The 23,292-nt window shown below is 38.3% G+C and overlaps 1 protein-coding gene across 1 annotated transcript in view; it reads right to left on the bottom strand.

Annotated features, from left to right (window-relative positions):
* The window catches only part of TIMD4 (T cell immunoglobulin and mucin domain containing 4), a 62,846-nt gene extending 43,293 nt beyond the window's left edge, over positions 1-19,553 (bottom strand). Inside the window, exon 1 of the mRNA XM_045036381.1 lies at positions 19,535-19,553. The gene's annotated coding sequence lies outside the window, so the exon portion shown is untranslated. The remainder of the gene's footprint in view (positions 1-19,534) is intronic.
* Between the last annotated feature and the right edge of the window lie 3,739 nt (positions 19,554-23,292).

Here is a 23,292-nt window from a genome sequence, read left to right as displayed (position 1 = left end):
GATAGAATAAATTGTAATAATTCTACACTGAGAAGTGAAGGTAAATTTGGTTATCCATTTGAGAAAACAAAACTGGAGGTATCATGATCCCAGGTTTCAAGCTATAATACAAAGTGATAGTCCTCAAGACAGTATGATTCTGGCACAAAAATAGACACATAGATCAATGGAGCAGAATGGAAAACCCAGAAATTGACCCACAGCTATATGGTCAACTCATCTTCAACAAGGCAGGAAAGAATATCCAATGGAAAAAAGTCTTCAACAAATGATGTTGGAGGCACATGAAAAGATATTCAACGTCGCTCCTTATCAGGGAAATACAAATCAAAACCACACTCAGATATCACCTCACGCCAGTCAGAGTGGCCAAAATGAACAAATCAGGAGACTATAGATGCTGGAGAGGATGTGGAGAAACGGGAACCCTCTTGCACTGTTGGTGGGAATGCAAATTGGTGCAGCCGCTCTGGAAAACAGTGTGGAGGTTCCTCAGAAAATTAAAAATAGACCTACCCTATGACCCAGCAATAGCACTGCTAGGAATTTATCCAAGGGACACAGGAGTACTGATGCATAGGACACTTGTACCCCAATGTTTATAGCAGCACTCTCAACAATAGCCAAATTATGGAAAGAGCCTAAATGTCCATCAACTGATGAATGGATAAAGAAATTGTGGTTTATATACACAATGGAATACTACGTGGCAATGAGAAAAAATGAAATATGGCCTTTTGTAGCAACGTGGATGGAACTGGAGAGTGTGATGCTAAGTGAAATAAGCCATACAGAGAAAGACAGATACCATATGTTTTCACTCTTATGTGGATCCTGAGAAACTTAACAGAAACCCATGGGGGAGGGGAAGGAAAAAAAAAAAGAGGTTAGAGTGGGAGAGAGCCAAAGCATAAGAGACTCTTAAAAACTGAGAACAAACTGAGGGTTGATGGGGGGTGGGAGGGAGGGGAGGGTGGGTGATGGGTATTGAGGAGGGCACCTTTTGGGATGAGCACTGGGTGTTGTATGGAAACCAATTTGACAATAAGTTTCATATATTAAAAAAAAAATGATGTTGGGAAAACCAGACAACGAAATGTAGAAGAATGAAACTGGGCCTTTTCTTACACCATACACAAAAATAAATTCAAAATGGATGAAAGACCTAAGTGTGAGACAGACAAAATCCTAGAGGAGAACACAGGCAGCAACCTCTTTGACCTCAGCTGGAGCAACTTCTTACTAGACACATTACCAAAGACAAGGAAAACAAAAGAAAACATGAACTACTGGGACTTCATCAAAATAAAAAGCTTCTGCACAGTGAAGGAAACAACCAAGAAAACTCAAAGGGAGCCTGCAGAATGGGAGAAGATATTAGCAAACGATATATCTGATAAACAGTTGGTATCCAAAATTTATAAAGAATTTATCAGATTCAACACCCAAAAACCAAATAACCCAGTTAAGAAATAAGCAGAAGATGGGGAGCCTGGGTGGTTCAGATGGTTGAGCATCCAACTCTTGGTTTCAGCTCAGATCATGATCTCACAGTTCATGAGTTTGAGCCCTGCCTCAGGTTCTGTGCTGACAGCTTAGAACCTGCTTTGGATTTCTCTCCCTCTCTGCCTCTACCCTGTTTGCACTCTCTCTCTCTCAGAAAATTAAATAAATGGGCAGAAGACACGAATAAACAATTTTCAAAAGACATCCAGATGCGTGAAAAGATGCTCAACATCACTTATCATCAGGGAAATACAAATAAAAACCACAATAAAATACCACCTCACGCCTGTCAGAATGGCTAAAATTAACAACACAAGAAACAACAGGTGTTAGTGAGGATGTGGAGAAAGGGGAACCCTCTTGCACTGTTGGTAGGAATGCCATTCTGGAGAACAGTATGGAGGTTCCTCAGAAAACTGAAAATAAAACTACCCCATGATTCAGCAATTGCACTATTAGGTATTTGCCTAAAGGATACAAAAATACAGATTTAAAAGGGTACATGCACCCCAATGTTTATAGCAGCAGCATTATCAACAATAGGCAGACTATGGAGAGAGCCCAAATGTCCATTGACTGATGAATGGATAAAGAATATGTGGCATATACGTATAATCAAATGAAACAAAATTAAAAAAGGAAAAATACATACATATGTAACATACATACATACATACCAAAAAAAAAAAAGTTTGGTTATCTATTTGAAGTTGTTGTCTTGACACAAGAAATAGAAAGACAAGATGATGATGGTCAAGAGAACGGGTTATTTTTAGGATGGCCAAAAAGCAGTTTTTGTAGCACTGTACAAAAGCAGTTTTGTAGAATGGGTTATTTTTAGGATGGCCAAAAAGCAGTTTTGTAGCATCATTCAAAAGGGGAAATGTGTTTCCGCAGAAAAGTTTAATTTTTGTGAGTCAAAGATTCAGAAATAGAAGAAGGGGGTAGGGGAAAAGCACTGGTGTACAGAATGTTGAGTGGCTCTTCTAAATGCTGTGATCCGGGTGATATGTTTTCTTTCACTTCTAGCACGTGCTCAATAAGTATTTGTTCAATGAATAAATTTTCTTTGTGTGAGTAAACATGTGCACTTTTTCACAGGTGCAGAGTTAAGTCCACCATACAGCTTAACATCAACATGGTCTGTTACACATCCTCCTATTTTCTCTGTTATCTACATACCTATCCTAACTTTTTCTCTAATGTATTGAGTATCCTAGATATGTAAGTATCCTTGAAAGATGCATAGTATTGATTTGAATGTTATTTTTTAATTTATAAAACATTTTGCTATAGATTTCATTCTGCTTCTATTTTCATTTAACCCCATGTTCTTAAGATCTGTATTACTGTATGTACGTTTATCTTATAGCTTCTAATTGCTGACTATACCATTGTAGGCATATCCCTTATTACACCCATACAGTCTCTTAATGATGAATATCTGTTTGCCTCCAACTTCTCACTAACACAAACAAATATTTCAATGAACAATCTCACACCTATCTCTACATGGACCTGAGAAAGGGTTTCTTAGGGATAGGTACCCAGGAAAAGAATTGTTAAATCATAGGCTAGTCACACACTTAATTTTTGTAAGTGCTACCAAGTCTTTCTCCCAATCAACTGACCAGTTTTGCTCTTACCAGCTCTGCATGAGAATTCTGTTCCCCACATCCTTTCTAATGAAATCCACCCCCCTTTTTTTCAAGCAGTTTACAAATCCATACTAGGGAATCATTTGTTAATGATCCAACCAGAAGAAACCAAATGGAAATCTGGAGAAAAACGAAGGTACCACCAACAAACGGAGCCCTTTTCTCCTCCAGTAAATAAACAACTTCTGAATCTCTTATAACCTGGACCAAAGAATCAAAATTTGCAAATCAGAATAAATATCTGGGCGGCTCTGGGCTCTGCTCAGGAACAGCTAGCTTCAGGGAGGGGTGAGTAACTATATCCTTCTTTATAATTTTTGCCAAGCTGATGAATGTAATGTTTTACTTTGTTCCCTTTAGATTTCTTTTACTACTATGAGCTTAGTCTCCTCTTCACATCTGCTTAACTGTTAACGTTTCTTCTCCTTCAGTGAATGGAATTCTCTTATCTTTCCCCATTTTTCTATTTTGTGTCTGTGTGTGTTTATGTGTATGTTCAGTATCATCTCTAAACATTACAGGTAATGTTTTCTGCTCCATCAACCCTCTACCAACTTTGTCCATCGAATACTTCACTGAACTGAAAGTCTTAATAATGATTTATTAAAACGTATCAAGCTTTATCACTGTGACGTCTACTTGGGAGGTCTTGTTTAAGAGGTTTTCCTTTTTGCCACTCCAAGATCACTATGATATTTGTCTATAGTTTTTTTCACTAGCTTTATAGTTTGGTTTTGCAATTGGTCCCTAATCTCTCTGGAGGTCACTATTATTTATGGTATGAGATAGAACCCTAACTTTATTTTTTCTATATAATAAGCTAGTTTTCTCATTACTTTCCCCTAAAAATCCATCCTTTCTTCATTGGTCGGTGATGCCATCTCTATTGTATGTTATATAGAATATTAGGCAGGTAGATAAATGTATGTGGATGTGTGTGTGTTCTGTGTTATTTATTCTGTTTCACTGGGCTTTTTGTTGGTGCTCTTGTCCTTGTGCTCTTATTACATTATTTAATATGATGGCTGGGCAGCAGGCTCTACTGTTAAGAAGAATGGTTCTGAACATCCCGCTACCTTTGGCTTTTATTTTATTTATTAAATTTGCTATTTTATATTTTATACTTCCATGAAAACTCTAGAATCAATTGTTGAGTGCTTAAATAGAGTCCATAAGGAGGATGGGGGGAGCGGTGAAATAGGTGAAGGTAGTCAGAAGGTGCAAACTTACAGTTATAAGATAAATAAGCTCTGGGATGTAATTACAACATGGCCACTAAAGCTAATAATGCTATATTGTATGTTTGAAAATTGCTAAAAGGGTAAATCCTAAAACTTCTTATCACAAGAAAGAGATTTATAACTGTGAGGTGATGGATGTTGACATCCATCTTATTATGTAAGTACTTATGTATGTACTTATTATGGTAATAATGTATGTACTTATTATGGTAATAATTTTGAAATATACACACATACTAAGGTATGTTGTACACCTAAAATTAACACAATCTGACATTGCAATTATATCTCAATAAAATCAGGAAAAAATATCGTGTTGGATTTTTATTGCAACTGGCCTAAATGACCTGATTTATTAAAAAAGAATGGATATATTTACAAATGTTAAATCATTCCATTCATTAGCTCGGCACATCAGGTTGTCCTGTGTTCCTTAACAGAGTTTCAATTTTTTTTTCATAAAGGTTTCATGCATTTTTTATTAACTACTACATACTTTCTTGCTAGTGTGATTTATACCTTACTTTTATATTTTTCAGACAAGTTTTGCTGAAATAGAGACTACTTTCTATTTTGTATTCAGTTAACATGGATTACCTTTCAAAAAAAACTGTATGAAACAAAAGGGGGTAACAGACTACATGTGAAAACTTTTTTCTTTGTAGGAACAAGACTATTTCTTTCTCTGAAACAGGAAAGAAAGAAACAAGAAAGGTAAAAGAGAGAGAAAAGGGGAGCGGATTGAGGGAAGGAAGTTGAACAGGTCATTTCTTGAATGGAACTAGTCCTGAGAGGTTTATACTGTACTCCATAACGACAGAAAATACTTTTCTCCTAGGAAAACCAGTCCAGTCAAGGAAATCAAGGAGTGAGTAGGGAAACAACTCTTTTCAAAAAGCATTACAGAAGCCCAGAACTGAAGAACTCGATCTTTAGAGGAAAAGAAAATAAAGATCAAAGTGAAATCTAAACATTATATTCTCCACCTACTTCCTCATCTATAAAATGAGGAGACCGAACTCAATGATACCAAACTTCCTTCTACCTCAGGTCTCTGAAAATACTTTTTTTAGAAAATGAAGCAACAGAAGTGGAAAATAATTTTAAGTGTGAATTAATCTCTCTGTTGCCTTTTTTATTCTACTGTTTTCTCTGGCAAAGAGGATTTGAGAAGAGTAATTCTTTATGGGAACTCAAGGGGAATAAGTTTAGTTCATATAACTGCACAGAGACCATTTGGGAATGGACACTTATAGAGAGGAACTGGATTATTTTTACCACTGTCATTTTGGCCGGTTACTGAATTGGCTCTTTGTCTGACATCAGCTCTGTCCCCACTCTAATATTGAAGCTCTTTTCAACTGGCTCCATGCATTTTAAGAGTTTTCCCTCTTGGGCAGAGAAGAGGAAGAGACAGAAGTGAAACTTCTGGAGTTGCATTGCTAAAGGCAGCTTGTTCCTTGCAGACTCTTTGCTGCCAAATTTTTACTCCATGTTCCTCTTTTGGGAGGTAGGAGGGATTTTTTTTCATATCAAAAAAATATTTGAGACAAAGTACAAAACTCACCACCTAAGCGTCTTACATAACAGACCTATTTCTTCACTCAGATGAGTTCCATTTCTCATTTCCACAGCGAGACCAATCCCCTCACCCACATCTCTAGGGTATACTTGGAAAGAAATCAAAGTTACACTTTTAAAGAACAGCAAATCTAGAATCAAATGATTCATCTCAAAATGCATAGGTATGCTTTACAAATAGGTGGAGATACAAATAAGTTCTTAAAACTGAATATCAGATTATTGCTAATAATAGCACAAAATCTAAAATAACCAACTGTCATGTGCCATCAATATAAAAATTCATACTGAATCATCAATACAAAGATTCAGCAACCTCTTAAAAGGATGTTGTAGGTGTGTATTTATTAATGTGAAAAGATCTTCAGGACAGAAGTGGGGAGAATGATCTTCATGACTGAATGTGGCAATCAGGACACAAAGATTACACACAATCTTAACTGTCTTTGCAGGAAGAAACACACACACACACACACACACACACACAGACACGAGCCTGCAATGATACAAAAAGCATTAACAATGGTCCCCTCTGAGTGGAGGAAACAGGCAATTGTTGGCTCCTTTTTCTTTACATATCTACATTTTTAAATTTTGTGTACAATTAACTTACATTCTCACATTAAAACAAAAGATCTAAAGAGAAAGAAAACAAAAAATGAAAAGGCAAGTGAATAGTAGGTGTCTATGTCCTAATCTTAGCATGTCCAAAGTTTCACAGCAGAAGTTTGAGTAAAGCACAAAACTTTCCTAGTGCCTTAGTTTCCTTATCTGTAAAGTAGGAAGAGCTGCCTTCCGCTGGTCTAGAGTTTTTGTGATGAGTCAAAACATCCTCCCATAAACAATTAGGAGTAAGTTAAATGGACACTTGCCATAGACACAGCAATTTCACTCTTAGATATTTACCCAAGAGAAATAAAACTATGTCAATACAAGTACATCAATGTCTGTAACATTATTCCCAGTAGTCAAAAACTGGAATGTTCACGCACCAAAATGCTAGTCGTCAATAAAAAGGAACAAACTATCGACACGTGCAACAACACTGATGCATCTCAAAAACATTAGGCCAGGTGAAAAATCTAGACACAAAAGATTGCATACTCTACCGTGTCATCCAAAGGAAATTCTAAAACAAGGCAAAACTGTAGAGATAAGGAAACAGATCAGTAGTTGCTGGAGGCTGGGGCGGGAAGGAAGGGCATTGCTTGAGAAGAGACACATGGGAACTTGCTGGAGTGATAGAAATGTCTGCATCTTGGGGCGCCTGGGTGGCTTGGTCTGTTAAGCGTCCGACTTCGGCTCAGGTCATGATCTCACGGTTTGTGGGTTTGAGCCCTGAATTGGGCTCTGTGCTGACAGCTCGGAGCCTGGAGCCTGTTTCAGATTCTGTGTCTCCCTCTCTCTCTGCCCCTCCCCTGTTCATGCTCTGTCTCTCTCTGTCTCAAAAATAAATAAACGTTAAAAAAAAATTAAAAAAAAAAAGAAATGTCTGCATCTTGAGTGTGGTGGTGCTTAGATAATTGTACTCGTTTGCCGATACGATGTACACTTAAAATGAGTGAATTTTATTATAGGTAAAATGTACCTCAATATAGCTGCTTTTAAAAGTGCTAGGGGAGAAAATTACACAAAGTATGTACAAACACATTGTAAAATGTAAAGCTCTATAGAAATGTAAGGAATTTTTCTTAAGCACTTGTAAAACTAAGCCCAGGACAAAGAAACAACCTTGGAACAGATTCAGCTAACAAAGATTTCCCTTTGATAAATGGGGGAGTGGGTGTAAGCAAAGAGAAAAAGAGTAATTGTTTTCTGCTCTTTTTTTTTTTTTAGCTGTGTTAAATTTTACATAACAATTCAGGGAAAAAATACATATCCTTTAAGTTATTTTAATTCTTTTCTCTGCTAAATACTTAGTTGGAAAGAAGAGAGGAGAAAGTAGAGAAAAAAGTTCCTGAGCTTCAACCCCAAAACATGCCATTGGGAACCTAACAAAACAACCATCGGATGTTAAATATTTGGAAACCCTTCAAGCTCACATGCTGTGTTTCTAAGGACACTGTAAAGAAACTGACTTGTAAATTACTTGCTTGAGGATTCAGGTTAGCAAGAGGTAGAGTCAGACTCTTCCAGGGGATTAGAGCCTGAACACCAGGGCACCACCCCACCCTGCCTCACAGAGATGCTTCCTGCAAAATAAATACACAGTAAGAACCAATGTGGGTGTGGTGATGGGGTCCCGGAGGAGGACTCTTTGGCACTAGGAAGTGAGAAAGGTGCGGGCGGCATACAAGAAGGACCCCAGAGAGGAAACGGTGAGGCCTCAGAAGTCAGGCCTCCTTTCACAGCTGTGGCCTGGCTGGCCTCTAGTGCCCCTTACCACGGGCATGAGGGAGGGCTGTCCACATGACATGGCCTGGACTGTGCCTAGAGTGACTGCCCAGTGTATGTCAGTCATAGGGTGGGGCATTCACATGCTGAGGGCTCACTGAAGCTCCGGGTTGAGAAGGAGCAGCTACCAGCCCTACTTATTAAACTGGGGGATGTTTCCATTTTGTTTCTTTTGTTAAAGTTTCTTTATTTATTTTGAGAGAGAGAGAGAAAGAGAGAGGGAGAGAGAACCCCAAGCAGGCTCCGTGTTAGTAGCGCAGAACCTGATGTGGGGCTTTAACCCCCAAAGAGACCATGACCTGAGCCAAAACCAAGTCGGATGCTTAACAGACTGAGCCACCCATGCGCCTTACATTTCTTTTCTCATGTGTCTTGTCTGCCTCCTTTCCCACGTTCTGGGCTTCAAGTGTAAGTGACTCCTAAAGCCGGTCATGTGCTGCTTTGCTTCACTCTGCATTCCCTCTTTAAAGAAGGTAGTTTAAAGGCATTGAGGAACCTACAGGAAACCGCAGAGGTTCACATCCTCTTTACACCGTCTTATTTCTGGGGTGTACATTTAAGCTATTTATTTACATTTTTAATTTTTTTTAATTTTATTATTTTTATTATTCTTTTGATTATCTACTGGAAGATGACTTCCATTGCTTTTATGTTAGTGTTATTACAAAGTAATGAAAGACCGTTACAGATCTTTCTTTTCTTTATTTCCTACAAAGGAAAAACAGGACAAATAGCTTACTGACCCCAGCACTAATCAACGGGGTTGTGATGTAGATCCTACCACCCATATTCACGCGGGGTGTATCTTAGCTTTGGCGACCAGCTTTTCTCATTTACCACAATATGAACATGGGTCACATTCTCAAATTTGTATTCAAGCACTCTTCTTACTGAATATTTCTTCATGTCTTCAGTATTGGTTGCACATTATGGATATGTCATTATTTATTAATTATTGTTTTTTTTAATTTTAGAGATGGAGAGCACAAGCAGGGAAGAAGGGCAGAGGGAAAGAGAGAATCTTAAGCAGGCTCCACACTCAGCTCAGAGCCCAACATGGGGATCACTCCAATGACCCTGAGATCATGACCTCTGCCTAAATCAAGAGTGGGATGCTCGACCAACTAAGTCACCCAGGTGCCCCTGTCATAATTTATTTAAGTAAGTCCTCCTTACTAGATAGTTAGGTTCTATACCTCAATTTTTTACTACTAGAAATAGCACTTTAATAACACCTCTTATGAAGTATTTTTCACAAAAATATTGAAATTGGACCTAATCAAGCATTTATCTTAAACTTCCAGTTTATAGGGAATGAAACAATCTGGAAAGCCCACAAGGTGGGACATTTTAAAGAATTACTATCTAGTATTTCAACAAGTCAATGGCATGGAAAAAAGTGAGGAGTCACTATTCTAGATGAGAAGAAAGTTAAAAGACAAAGCAAAAAAATGCAGTCTATAGGTCCTGTATGGATACTAATTTGGATGAAACAATTATAAACAGACATTTGGGGGAAATCAGTGAAATTCAAATTTAGACTAGTAATAAAGAATTATCACTGGTTTGGGGGGCCTGGGTGGCTCAGTCAGTTAAGCATCTGACTCTTGATTTTGGCGCAGGTCATGATCCCAGGGTGGTGGGATCGAGCCCCACACCAGCCTCTGCACTGACAGTGTAGAACTGGCTTGGAATTCTCTCTCTCCCTCTCTCTCTCTGTCCCTCCTTCTGCTCATGCTCTCTTTCCCTCTCTCTCTCTCTCAAGATAAATAAACTTTAAAAACAAAAAGAATTATCATTGGTTTTATAGGTGTAATAATGGTGATTACATACAAATTTTATTTCACAATTTAAAGATGTATAGTGAAATATTTAGAGAAAAAGTATGCTTGTTCCTAAAAATGTCTAGGACTGTGAACAAAGAAATAAAAGTTACAAAGATGAACCAAACTGCAATCATGGAATTGAAAAATACTATAAATAAAATAACTGAAATAAGAGCTTGACAGATATGTTCAATACTATAATAGAGATAATGGAGGAGAGACACAGAGAGTTTGAGAACATTAACAAATTTACCCAATCTGAGTGACGGAGAGAAACAACAACAACAACAACAACAACAACAACAAACAAACAAATCCAGAGTCTTAGCAACCTGAACAACTAAAACAAAAGAGTTAACATTCATATCACTGGAGTTCCAGAAGGAGAGGATGGAAAGAGTGGAATTGAAACAATGGTAGTAAATAATGGCTAGAAAATTTTCAGTTGGGGAAGAAAGACACTTACAGATGCAAGGAGCTGAGAAGACCTCAAACAAGAGAAATCAGAAAATAATTACACATACACACACATACACACACACATACACACACACATACACACACACGCACACACACATAAGTCAAATTTCTGAAGTTAAAGACAAATAAAAAAATCTTAAAAGCAGCAAGAGGGAATGACTCATTGTTTTGGGGGGAAACACTCATTTGAGTAACAGCGGATTTCTCATCTGACACCATGGAGGTCAAAGGAAGTGACACATTTTCAAGTGATAAAGACACGAACTGTCAAACATGAATTCTATATCTGGCAAAATGACGTTCAAGACGTTCTCAGATGAAGGAAGTTCTTAATTAATGTAGAGGAAATATTTAACACAATTATAAGTGGGAGGAGGTAAAGGGAGATTAAGTTTCTATACTTCATCCAAACTGATAAAATATTGACACTAGTAGACTGTGGCAAGTTATGCATGTATTATACAATAAGTAGAGAAACCACTAAAAATCTATACAAAGAGACACGCTCAAAAACATGACAGATAAATCAAAGTGGAATCCTAAAAAACAGCCAAGTAACCCACAGGAAGGCAAGAAAAAGAAAAAGAAAAAAAAGTTATATATATATATAAATGGGAAACCTAGGTCTTAATGTATCAAGAGTTATATTAAATGAAAATGGTCTAAATACCTCAGTTAAAAAGGAGATGTTAGAAGAGTGGATTAAAAGGCATTGTCAGTTTATATGATATTTATTCTTCAAATATACACGGATCAGCAAGTTGAAAATAAAAGGATAGAAAAATATACTGCTATGGGCTGAATTGTATTGCCCCCAAATTCATGTTGAAGCCCTAACTTCCAGCACTGCAGACTGTAACAGTATTTCGTCCTTTAAAAGGGTAATTACGTTTAAAGTAGGGGTTGACCCTAATCCAATATGACTAGTGTTCCTATAAGAAGAGGGAACAGGACACAAAAATACTTAAAGGGATTACAAAGTGAAGACATAATGAGACTTAGCAGCCATCTGCAAGCCAAAGATTCATCAGAGAAAACCAAGCCTGCTGGCACCTTGATCTCAGATTCCTCCCTCTAGAATTGTGAGAGAATACACACACACACACACACACACATATATATATATATATATATATATATATATATATATATATATGTATATATATATTTAAGCCACACAATCTGTAGTATTTTGTCATGGCAGTTCTGGCAAACTAATATAGATACTACAAAGCAAACACTAATCTGAACATTAATCCAAGAAAGCATGAACAGTTATATTGCCATCATGTAAAGTATACTTCAAATCAAAACATATTACCAGAGGCAGGAAAGGAGAATGACCGTCCAGCAAGACATAGCAATCCTAAATGTATATGCACCAAACAGCTGTAAAATATGTGAAGCAAAAACTGACAGAACTAAAAGAAATAGAAAAATTGACAATTATAGCTGGATACTTTAAGACCCCTCTCTCAATAACTGAAAGAGTAGCTGGGCATAAAATCAGCGAGGATATTGAACGCCATTACACAATAGCCAACAAGATATAATCAACATTTACAAATACCCATTAATAGTGGAATATACATTCTCTTCAAGTTATCACAGAACATATACCAAGATAGGCAACATCCTGGGTCATTAAACAAACTTCAACAAATTTTTAAAAGTTGAAATCATATAGGCAGATGTGGGTGGAATCTAAGCGATCAGCAGGACATGGTAAGCCCAGCGTCTTCCTATGCCGCCATCTATAGATGCTGGCGAGGATGTGGAGAAATGGGAACCCTCTTGTACTGTTGGTAGGAATGCAAACTGGTGCAGCCGCTCTGGAAAACAGTGTGGACGTTCCTCAAAAAATTAAAAATAGATCTAGCCTATGACCCAGCAACAGCACTGCTAGGAATTTACCCAAGGGATACAGGAGTGCTGATGCATAGGGGCACTTGTACCCCAATGTTTATAGCAGCACTTTCAACAATAGCCAAATTATGGAAAGAGCCTAAATGTCCATCAATTGATGAATGGATAAAGAAATTGTGGTTTATATACACAATGGAATACTACGTGGCAATGAGAAAGAATGAAATATGGCCTTTTGTAGCAACGTGGATGGAACTGGAGAGTGTGATGCTAAGTGAAATAAGTCATATAGAGAAAGACAGATACCATATGTTTCTACTCTTACGTGGATCCTGAAAAACTTAACAGAAGACCATGGGGGAGGGGAAAGGAAAAAAAAAAAGTTAGAGAGGGAGGGAGCCAAACCATAAGAGACTCTTAAAAACTGAGAACATTCTGAGGGTTGATGGGAGATGGGAGGGAGGGGAGGGTGGGTGATGGGTATTGAGGAGGGCACCTGTTGGGATGAGCAGGGATGAGGGCACCTGTTGAGATGAATCTACCCCAAAAACCAAGAGCATACTTTACACACTGTATGTCAGCCAATTTGACAATAAATTATATTAAAAACAAACAAACAAACCATGTATCAAAGAGGATCTCTCAAAGAAGTAAAAATACATACATATATACATACATACATACACACATACATACATACGTACATACATACATTGAGCTGAATAAAAATCATGTTGGAACTTGTGGGACACAGCTAAATCAATGGGGAGAGTAAATTGTATAGTACTAAAGCATACATTAGGAAAGGGGGAAATTTTCAAATCAGTAATCTAAGCTCCTACCCTAGAACATGCACAAAGATGAGTAAAAGAAACTCAAGCCAAAAGAAAGAAGAAAATAACAAACATAGAAGCAAAACTTGACTAAATCTAAAACAGAAAAACATTAATGGAAATTAGTGAAACAAAGAGCTGGTTCTTTGAAAGAACAATGACATTGACAAACTTCGAGCAATACATATGGAAGGAAGGAAGGACGGAAGAAAGGAAGGAAGGGAGGAAGGAAGGAAGGAAGGAAGGAAAAAACAGAAAGAAGACACAAATTACCAATATCACAAATGAAACTGGGGATACAACTGATGACCCTACCTTAGTATAAGGAACTACTAAGAACAAGTCTACCCAGATAAATCTGACAACTTAGATAAAATGAACCAATTCCTCAGGAAACACAAATTTTACAAGTCACCCAATATGAAATAGATCATTTGAATAGCCCTATAAATATTAAAGCAAATTTAATTCATAACTTAAAGAAGTTTCCCCAAAAGAAATCTCCAGGCCCAATAGTTTCATTGGAAAATTTTACCAAATATTTAAAGAAGAATTAATATCAATTCTACACAATATTCTCAACAACAACAAAAAAAAAAATGGAAGAGGAGGAAACATTTCCAATTCATTTCATGAAGCTAGTATTAACCTGATACCAAAACCAGACAAAGACATACAAAAAAGAAAAATACACACCAATATCTCTCAAGAATACAACACACAATGGGGCGCCTGGGTGGCGCAGTCACCCAGCATTAAGCGTCCGACTTCAGCCAGGTCACGATCTCGCGGTCCGTGAGTTCGAGCCCGGCGTCAGGCTCTGGGCTGATGGCTCAGAGCCTGGAACCTGTTTCCGATTCTGTGTCTCCCTCTCTCTCTGCCCCTCCCCCGTTCATGCTCTGTCTCTCTCTGTCCCAAAAATAAATAAACATTGAAAAAAAATTTTTAAAAAATGAATAAATGTTAAAAAAAATTAAAAAAAAAGAATACGACACACAAATCTTTAACAAAATATTAGAAAATAGAAATCAGCAACATATAAATAGAATTATACACTATGACCAAATGGGGTTTATTTCAAGGGCACAGGACTGATTCAACATTAAAAAAATTGACCAATGTAATCCACTGAAAACTCATATGACCACATCAATTGTTGCTGTGGCTCAATAATACTATATTGCATATTTGAAAGCTGCTAAAAGAACCTTGAAGGTTTTGTAACTATGTATGATGACAGATGTTAACTAGATTTATTGTGATGATCATTTTGCAATATATGCATATATCAACCCGTTACGATGTATATTTGAAACGAATATAATGTCATTAATATATGTCAATTATACCTCAGTTAAAAAAAAAGAGAAAACCCAGAAATAAACTCACATAAATAAGATCAATAATTTTTTTGACAGAGGTACAAATGTAATTCAATGGAGAAAAGATGCCCTTTTTTTTTAAATTTTTTTTTAACATTTATTTATTTTTGAGACAGAGAGAGACAGAGCATGAATGGGAGAGGGTCAGAGAGAGGGAAGCACAGAATCTGAAACAGGCTCCAGGCTCTGAGCTGTCAGCACAGAGCCCAACGCGGGGCTCAAACTCACGGGACCGCGAGATCACGACCTGAGCCGAAGTCGGACGCTTAACCAACTGAGCCATCCAGGCGCCCCAAAAGATGCCCTTTTCAACAATGGTGTTGGAACAATTGAACATCCATGGGCAAAATAAATAAATAAATAAACCTCGACCTAACCTCAAATTTTATATAAAAATTAACCCTTAAAATGGATTATGAATTTAAATGTAAAACATATAACTATTAAGTGTTTAGGAAAAATTATAGGAGAAACTCTTCTGGATCTAGGGTCAGCAAAGCATTTTCAGACTAGACACTAAAACGTGCTTCACATAAGAAGAACTGATAAATTGGACCACATCAAATTTTTAAACATTTTCTCCATGAAAGAACCTGTTAAGAGGAAAAAAAGTTAATTACAGACTGGAAGAATATATTTGCAAACCACATATATTGCAAACCACAAGGACTAGTACGTAGAATATGTGAAAAATTCTCAAACCTCAACAGTAAACAAAATAAAAAATTCCAATCACAAAATGAGCAAAAGACATGAATGAAAATTTCACTTAAAAGAATATACAGGTTGGGGCATCTGGGTGGCTCAGTCTTTTGAACTTTGACTTTGGCTCAGGTCATGATCTCACAGTTAGTGAGTTCAAGCCCTGGATCCAGCTGGCTGCTGTCAGTCCAGATCCCACTTCAGATCCTTTGTTCCTCTCTCTCTTTCCCTCCCTCATTCATGCTCTTTCTCTCTCTCTCAAAAATAAATAAACATTCTTTTAAAAAGAGGATATACAGGTGGCAAATAAGCCATGAAAAGATGTTCAACGTCATTAGTCAATAGTGAAATGCAAATTAAAACCACAATGAGATACCACCATAACTTATAAGAATTTAAATGGCATATCTGCTCTGGAAAATAGTTTGGCAGTTTCTTAAAAGTCTGATGTGGAAGTAGGTTCAAGATCTATTGCTAGGTAACAAAGCAAGTTACAGAACAATAAGTATAATTTGATCTCATTTTAAAAAAATAACATAAAACAAAATGTGTATTATATGGGTGTTTTTATATGAATTTGTTTAGAGAAAGTTGTGGAAGGTTACACAGGTAACTGTGAATAATGATTACCCCGTCATTGCGGAATGAGAAAGGAGACTGAGGAAAATACTTTTCCAGATGTGATTAGAGGAAGTCTCTAGAGCAGCAATATTCAATAGAACATTCAGTGATGATGAAAATGTTTTATACTGTGCTTTCCAGTAGGGAAGCCACTAGCCATGTGTGACAATTGAGCAATTGAAATGTGGCTAGTGTGACTAAGAAACTGAATTTTTTTAAATAGGCTCTACACCCATTGTGGGGCTTGAACTCATGACCCCAAGATCAAGAGTCACATATTCTACCAACTGAGCCAGCCAGGTGCCCCAAGAAGCTGAATTTTCAATTTAATTTTAATTAATGTAAATTTAAAACAACCGTATATGGTTAGTAGCTAACTTAACAGCACAACTCTAGAATCAAAATGGATGGAATCACATCTGTTTCTAGAAATTTCCAATTGTCAGTCTCTGAACTCAATTTCTCCATCTATGGAATGGGATTTTCTACTACTAAATTGTGTGTAATCTGCTCAACACTACACTTCAATAAACATTGATAATGTAACTATCACAACTCTGTCTGAAGCTAAAGAGAGAGATCTGACTATAATAGAAACTTGGGGATCTCCAGTAAAAGCAGAGAAGATGTCAAAAAAGAAGCAAGTGGTAGATGGAGTCCTGGGACACATTAACACTCAAGGAGAGAGAGAAAGAGGATCCAGCCACAGATTCTAAGAACAAACGCAGAATAGGGAGAAAGTCAGGATAAACTGCACCACTCCCTGAGAGCAAAAGGAAGAGAAAGTTTGTAAAAAGTATGGTTTAGTTAGTGGGGTCAAATGCTACAAAAAGGTCAAGTATGATAAAGATTAAGAAATAGTCACTGCATTTGCATCGAACTATTATTGCTTAATGGCTTTATTGGAGGAGTGGAGCTGGAAACCAGATTGCATTAGTTTAAGGAGTAAATAAGAGTCAGGGAAATGGATATTTGCAACAGAGAAGTTTGGCTCAGAAGTTAAGGAAAGAGAAAGGAGAGCAGCCAGAGTTTAAAGGGTCAAGGGAAAGTTGTTACTGGCTTTTGTTTGTCATATTCACAGGCAGAGGGGAAGATTCCAGTAGAAAGCAGAAGATTGAAGATATAGATGAGTTTGGAATGAACATATACCAAGACATCTTTAAAAGGTCTCATGATCCTGGTCCTTGTTCAAAGCCCAAACAAGATGCTTTTCCACTAAGATCAGGAACAAAAAAGGTATGCCCTTTCAACATGATACTGGAAGTCCTAGCCAATGCAAAAGACAAGAAAAAGAAATAAAAGATATATCGATGGGGAAGGAAGAAATAAAACTCTTTTGTTCACATGTGACAAGATTGTCTACATTGGAAATCCAAAAGAATTGACTAAAAAAAAAAAAAATCCTAGAATAATCCATTACAGCAAGGTTGCAAGATACAAGGTTAATATCCAAAGTCTATTGCTTTTCTATGTAAAACCATCTATATTAGTACTCAAAACTGAAATACTTAGGTATAAATATAACAAAATTTGTGTAAGATATATATGAGGAAAGCTACAAAATTAATGAAAAAAATCAAAGAATTAAATAAATGAACAGATATTTCATGTTCATGGATCTGAAGACTCAATATTGTTAAAATGTCAGTTCCTCCCAACCTGATCCATAGGCTCAATGCAATCCCAATCAAAATCCCAGAAAGTTATTGTGTGGAGATTGACAAACTGATTCTAAAGTGTCTAGAGAGAGGCAAAAGATCCAGAATAGTCAACATAATACTGAAGAACAAAGTCAGAGGATTGACACTACCCAATCTCAAGTTTTATTATAAAGCTACAGTAATCAAGACAGTGTTCTATTAACCAGAGGATAGAAAAATAAATAAATGGGCAAAATAGAGAGCCAAGAAAGGGAACAACACTGATATAGTCACCAGCTCTTTGACAAAGGAGCAAAGGAAATTCAATGGAGGCAGAATTGTTTTTTCAACATATGGTGCTAGAACAACTAGATATCCACATGCAAAAATCCAAACCTAGATTCAGACCTTATGCCCTTCACAAAAATTAACTCAAAATTGATCATACCCCAAAACATAAAGTGCCAAACTATAAAACTCCTAGAAGATAACATAGGAAAAAATCTGACTGACCTTAGGTATGGCAATGAACTTTTTAGAAACAAGACCAAAGACATGATCCATGAAAGAAAAACCATGATGAGCTGAACTTCACTAAAATTGTTTCTGCTCTGCAAAAGATACTGTCAAGAGAATGAGAAGACAAGCCATAGATTGTGAAAAAAACATTTGCAAAAGACATATCTGATGAAAGACCAAAATGCAAAATATGCAAATAACTCTTAAAACTCAACCATAAGAAAATGAACAACCTGATTTAAAAATGGTCAAAATATCTGAATAGATACTTCACCAAAGAAGCTATCTAGATAGCAAATAAACATAAAAACATGTTCAACAGCATATGTTATTAGAGAATGCTGATGAAAACAACAACGGCATACACACCTACTAGAATGGCTGAAGTTCAACACCCACTGCTGGAAAGGGTGTGGAACAACAGGAACTCTCATTCATCGCTGATGGGAATACAAAATGCTATAGACACTTTGGGAGACAGTTTAACAGTTTCTTACAAAATTAAAACTACTCTTTACCAAGCAAACATTGTCCTTAACCTGCCCTTGGGTATTTATAGCAGCTTTATTCATAATTGCCCAAACTTGGAAGCAACCAAGATGTCCTTCAATTGGTCAATGAGTAAACAAACTGTAGTACATCAAAACAGTGAACTATCATTCCACAAAAAGAAATAGAGGGACCCTAAACTCATACTGCTTAGTGAAAGAAGTCAATCTGAAAAGGCCACATACTATATAATTCCGATCAGATAACATACTGGAAAAGGTGAGACTATGGAGACAATAAAAAGGATAGTGGTTATCCCAGGTCTGGGGGGAGTGAGGGAAGAATAAGGTGGAGCATAAGGGATTTTTAGGGCAGTAGAACTATTCTGTATGATACTATAATGGTGGATACACATCCTTATACATTTTCCCAAATCCTTAGGATTCACAATGCAAAGTATGAACCCTAATGTAAACTATGGACTTCAGTTGATAGTGATATGTCAATGGTGGTTCACCAGTGACACCAAATGTACCACATTTGGGAGAGCTGTTAATGGTGGAGGAGAATGCATTGTTTAGGAGAGAGGAGGGTGATTATATGGGAACTCTCCATACTTTCCGCTCAGCTTTTCTGTAAGCCTAAAACTGCTCTAAAAAAAAAAAAATAAAGTCTATTGAGAAATGTGTGAATCAGTCCTCATCCAAGTATTTTTTAGGTTCAAGCAGGTGCAGGAACTGCCAGATAGAGCAAACCCCGTCTCAGCAATCCACAGTACAAAAACAGAGAAGTTTACCTTAGAGCATTTCCTCACAGGCCAAAGGGGATTTTCTTCTTTGCTTATTCTTACAACTTGTAGAAGAAAACATTTAGTTCTTAGGAGGCCCAGGGACAGTCAGCTAGACAGCCATGGGCCAACTTCCTGAGAAGCTTTACAAAAGTGAAGCAACGTCCAGACTTCTTGTCCCCAGGGCTGCCAATATAATGCTGTTGCCATAGAAGCCAGATGTAGGACAGATCTGCTGTTACCCAGCAGCATGCCCTTTCCTACTTGGTTGTTCACCTGCCCCAGCCCCTTGTTGATATTTTCTTGTTTTAGTTTGTACTGTTTTATGTTTTCCAGAGCACTTGTCACACAGAACAAGAAAACATGCTGTAATTTTCCCTCCCCCTCTCTCTAGGTCAGTGGTTTGCAGTCTCAGCTATACATTGAAATCACCTGCAGAGACTGAAAAGCTGCACTATCTGGGCCCCACTTACTGAGATTCTGATTCAATTGGTCTGAGTAGAGGTAGGTTGGCCAAGCTTCCCAGGTGATTATAATTTACAGCCAAGGTTACAAATCACTGGCCTCAGAGAGTCCTTGGGAGTCACACAGACTCCTACACTCCGGCCAGTCATACGAACAGAGTTGTTTCTATATCCTAAAAGAGTTTTAAAGACATTCTTCGCTTCCCCACCCCGCTGTAGCACATACACAAAGTTTCTAGGAAATGTTCTTTCAGACAATTTACTCTCATTTTCACAGCTATGTATTAAGTAACTCATATGAATGCTAGGTGCTAAGACACTAGATACTTCCCTCAAAGATCTCAGTATAAAAAGCGTCAACTGAAATTCCTTTAACACAAAGAACTAAGTTATTAGTCACTATTTATGGTTGTAGTACTTTGTACAGATTCAGTTGGACAAGTCTCGGCCCTGGCTCAGGGCTGTGTCAGCCAGAAGGAAGAGGGGGCCTGCTTGTAATTGACGCAAAGATGCCACACATGCCCTGGCCTCATGTAGAATGAGCTGAGCTAGGCATTAGCACCACGCTTGTATGCCGAGGGGAGGCACTCCATTACATTCACCCAGTGACTAGAAAGGGTTGCACAGAAGTATTCGTAAGATGGGATTAATTCTGTCTAGGTAGATGAGGTCCAGAAAGGCTGAAGAAGAAACATTTTGAGCTGAACCTTGAGGAATGACATACCCAGTGGAGAGGTAGGAGACAAGCATTCCTGGAGGGTGAGTTGACCTGCAGAGCAGAGAGTGGGTATCTGAGGCATTTCCATCCACTGGAGTATGGCAGAGAGGGGCTGCATGAAGCAGACAAGGAAGATGCTCTGACGGGCTTATTACAAACTTTTACCCACCAGAGAGCAGTGGGAGCTTTTCAGTTCACACTTTACACAATCAGATCTTGGTTCTTTAGATTATCCCGATGGCCGTGTGGGGGAAGGGACGGAAGGAGTGGGAAGACACAATTGGTAACCGATGACTACAAGTCAGAGTTGGAAGGGCCCTTGACAATCCCCAAGGGAACCTTGCAATTAGATTCCTGGGGGTCCTAATTATTAGACTCTCCCACAGCCCTACAGACACCATGCTCATGTTCCACATCAAAGCTACTTATTTGTGCTACCTGTCATCGCCTTTGCAGAGGGGTGAGGAATGCCCTTCTGTTATATTTCCTCAGATAATCTGATGTCATCAAGAGTCAAAGAAGAAACCAAGTCTTGGGAGGACGTGTACCCAAAGTGGTCCACAACCAACTGATAAAGAAACTTGATCAGAGGAAGAACAAATGATCAATTGCTATTTCTTTCCTTCTAGAGAGCACTTTTGAACCCAGAAGAAACAATTCTGCACAAACCAGGCTATGAAATGCAGAGGATAAATGCATCTTCCCTACATCGGGGGACTCTGAGAAATTTTGTCTTCAAAACTGGCATGAAAATACCCACCCACTCTAAATATAAGGTTTCCAGCTTCATTTCCCGAGATTCACTTTAGAAATAAGTAGAAATGGGGTGCCTGGGTGGTGCAGTCAGTTAAGCATCCGTCTCTTGATCTCAGCTCAGGTCAAGATCTCGCAGTTTGTGAGTTCAAGCCCCACATCGGGTTCTGCACTGATGGTGTGGGGCCTGCTTGGGATTCTGTCTCTCCTTCTCTCTGACCCTCCCCTGTTTGTGCGCGCTCGCTCGCTCTCTCTCTCTCTCTCTCAAATTAAATAAACTTTTTTTTTTTTTTAATTTTTTTTCAACGTTTACCTATCTTTGGAACAGAGAGAGACAGAGCATGAACGGGGGAGGGGCAGAGAGAGAGGGAAACACAGAATCGGAAACAGGCTCCAGGCTCCAAGCCATCAGCCCAGAGCCTGACGCGGGGCTGGAACTCATGGACCGCGAGATCGTGACCTGGCTGAAGTCGGACGCCTAACCGACTGCGCCACCCAGGCGCCCCTTAAATAAACTTTTAAAAAGGAAAGAAAGAAGTAGAAATGAAAGAAGATTACCTGCTCTTATTTCTACATACTCTTTCAGGAAATCTGAATATTTTGGTTGAAATGTAAAATAATCTGTAGTAGCTTGTCTTCTGTAATTTAAACAAACAAAAAAATAAACTCTTAGGTCCCACCCGTCTTACGAAACATAATCTCTAGGAGGGGGGCCCAGGAGTCTGTATTTGAACTACCTCCCAGCTGATCTAACCTGTTGCTTCCCTGACTTCATGCGTCTGCATGACCTTTGCTAAACTCACACTGGTGTCTGGCTCTTGTTCACTCAAGTTGTTTTAGATTAATTAACTTTAAAATTTTAGTCATCCTAAACAATATCCATTAAGTCATGGTTCTAATGCACTGTTGCCTAAAAGTGCACATCAAAACTAGTTTAAAAATCCACTGTGGGCCAACCGAAGGCATCCCTGCACCACCTGCTACTGAACGCTGCAATGACACCCTAGCCCTGTTCTTCCAGGACTTCTCTTGCTGGGCCTGGGTGCCCTCACACAGCCCTGTGGAAAGCCCCTCACTGCCGGGATGTACCCCCCTTCCCTCTCCTTCCCCTTGTTTTGTTACCCCAATCAAACTGGCTTTTTAATTTTTTTTAGTGTTTATTTACTTATTTTGAGAGAGAAAGAGAGAGAGAGAAGGGGAGTGGAGGGGCAGAGAGAGAGAGAGGGAGACAGAGAATCCCAAGCAGGCTCAGGGCTTGAACCCACAAACCGTGAGATCACATGTCCCGAGCCAAAACCAAGAGTCAGATGCTTAACCAACCGAGCCACCCGGGTGCCCCCAAACTTTTTAGATCTGATCTAAGACCAATGTCACTGGAGCACATTAATGCACGTTAGAATATAATTTGGAGGGGCACCTGGGTGGCTCAGTCAGTTAAGCGGCCAACTCTTGGTTTTGGCTCAGGTCATGATCTCATGGTTAGTGGGTTCTAACCCTGTGTCAGGCTCCGAGCTCACACCTGCTTGGGATCCTGTCTCCCTCTCTCTCTGCCTTTCCCCTGCTCTCTTTCAAAATAAATAAATAAACATTTGAAAAATATATATATAATTCAGTGATGGATAGCAGGTCTAATCTTTAATGTGCACAAGTGCTTTGTTTTCTAAGAAAAGGACTCTTCTCCAACAGATGTGTTCCTAGAGCCCTTTTCACCTAGCATCTTGCCAGTTACCAGGCCATTTCTCCAGCATCAGTTCTTTCTAGTCCCCCTTGTTCACTGCTGCAGCCATAATGTTGCTTTGGGTTTTTTGTTTTTTGGTTTTTGGTTTTTTTTT

Source organism: Felis catus, chromosome A1 (genome assembly GCF_018350175.1).
Source record: "Felis catus isolate Fca126 chromosome A1, F.catus_Fca126_mat1.0, whole genome shotgun sequence".
Lineage (NCBI taxonomy): Eukaryota > Metazoa > Chordata > Mammalia > Carnivora > Felidae > Felis > Felis catus.
The sequence above is the reverse complement of the archived record's forward strand: the minus strand, read 5'-3'. Positions and strand labels throughout refer to the sequence as shown.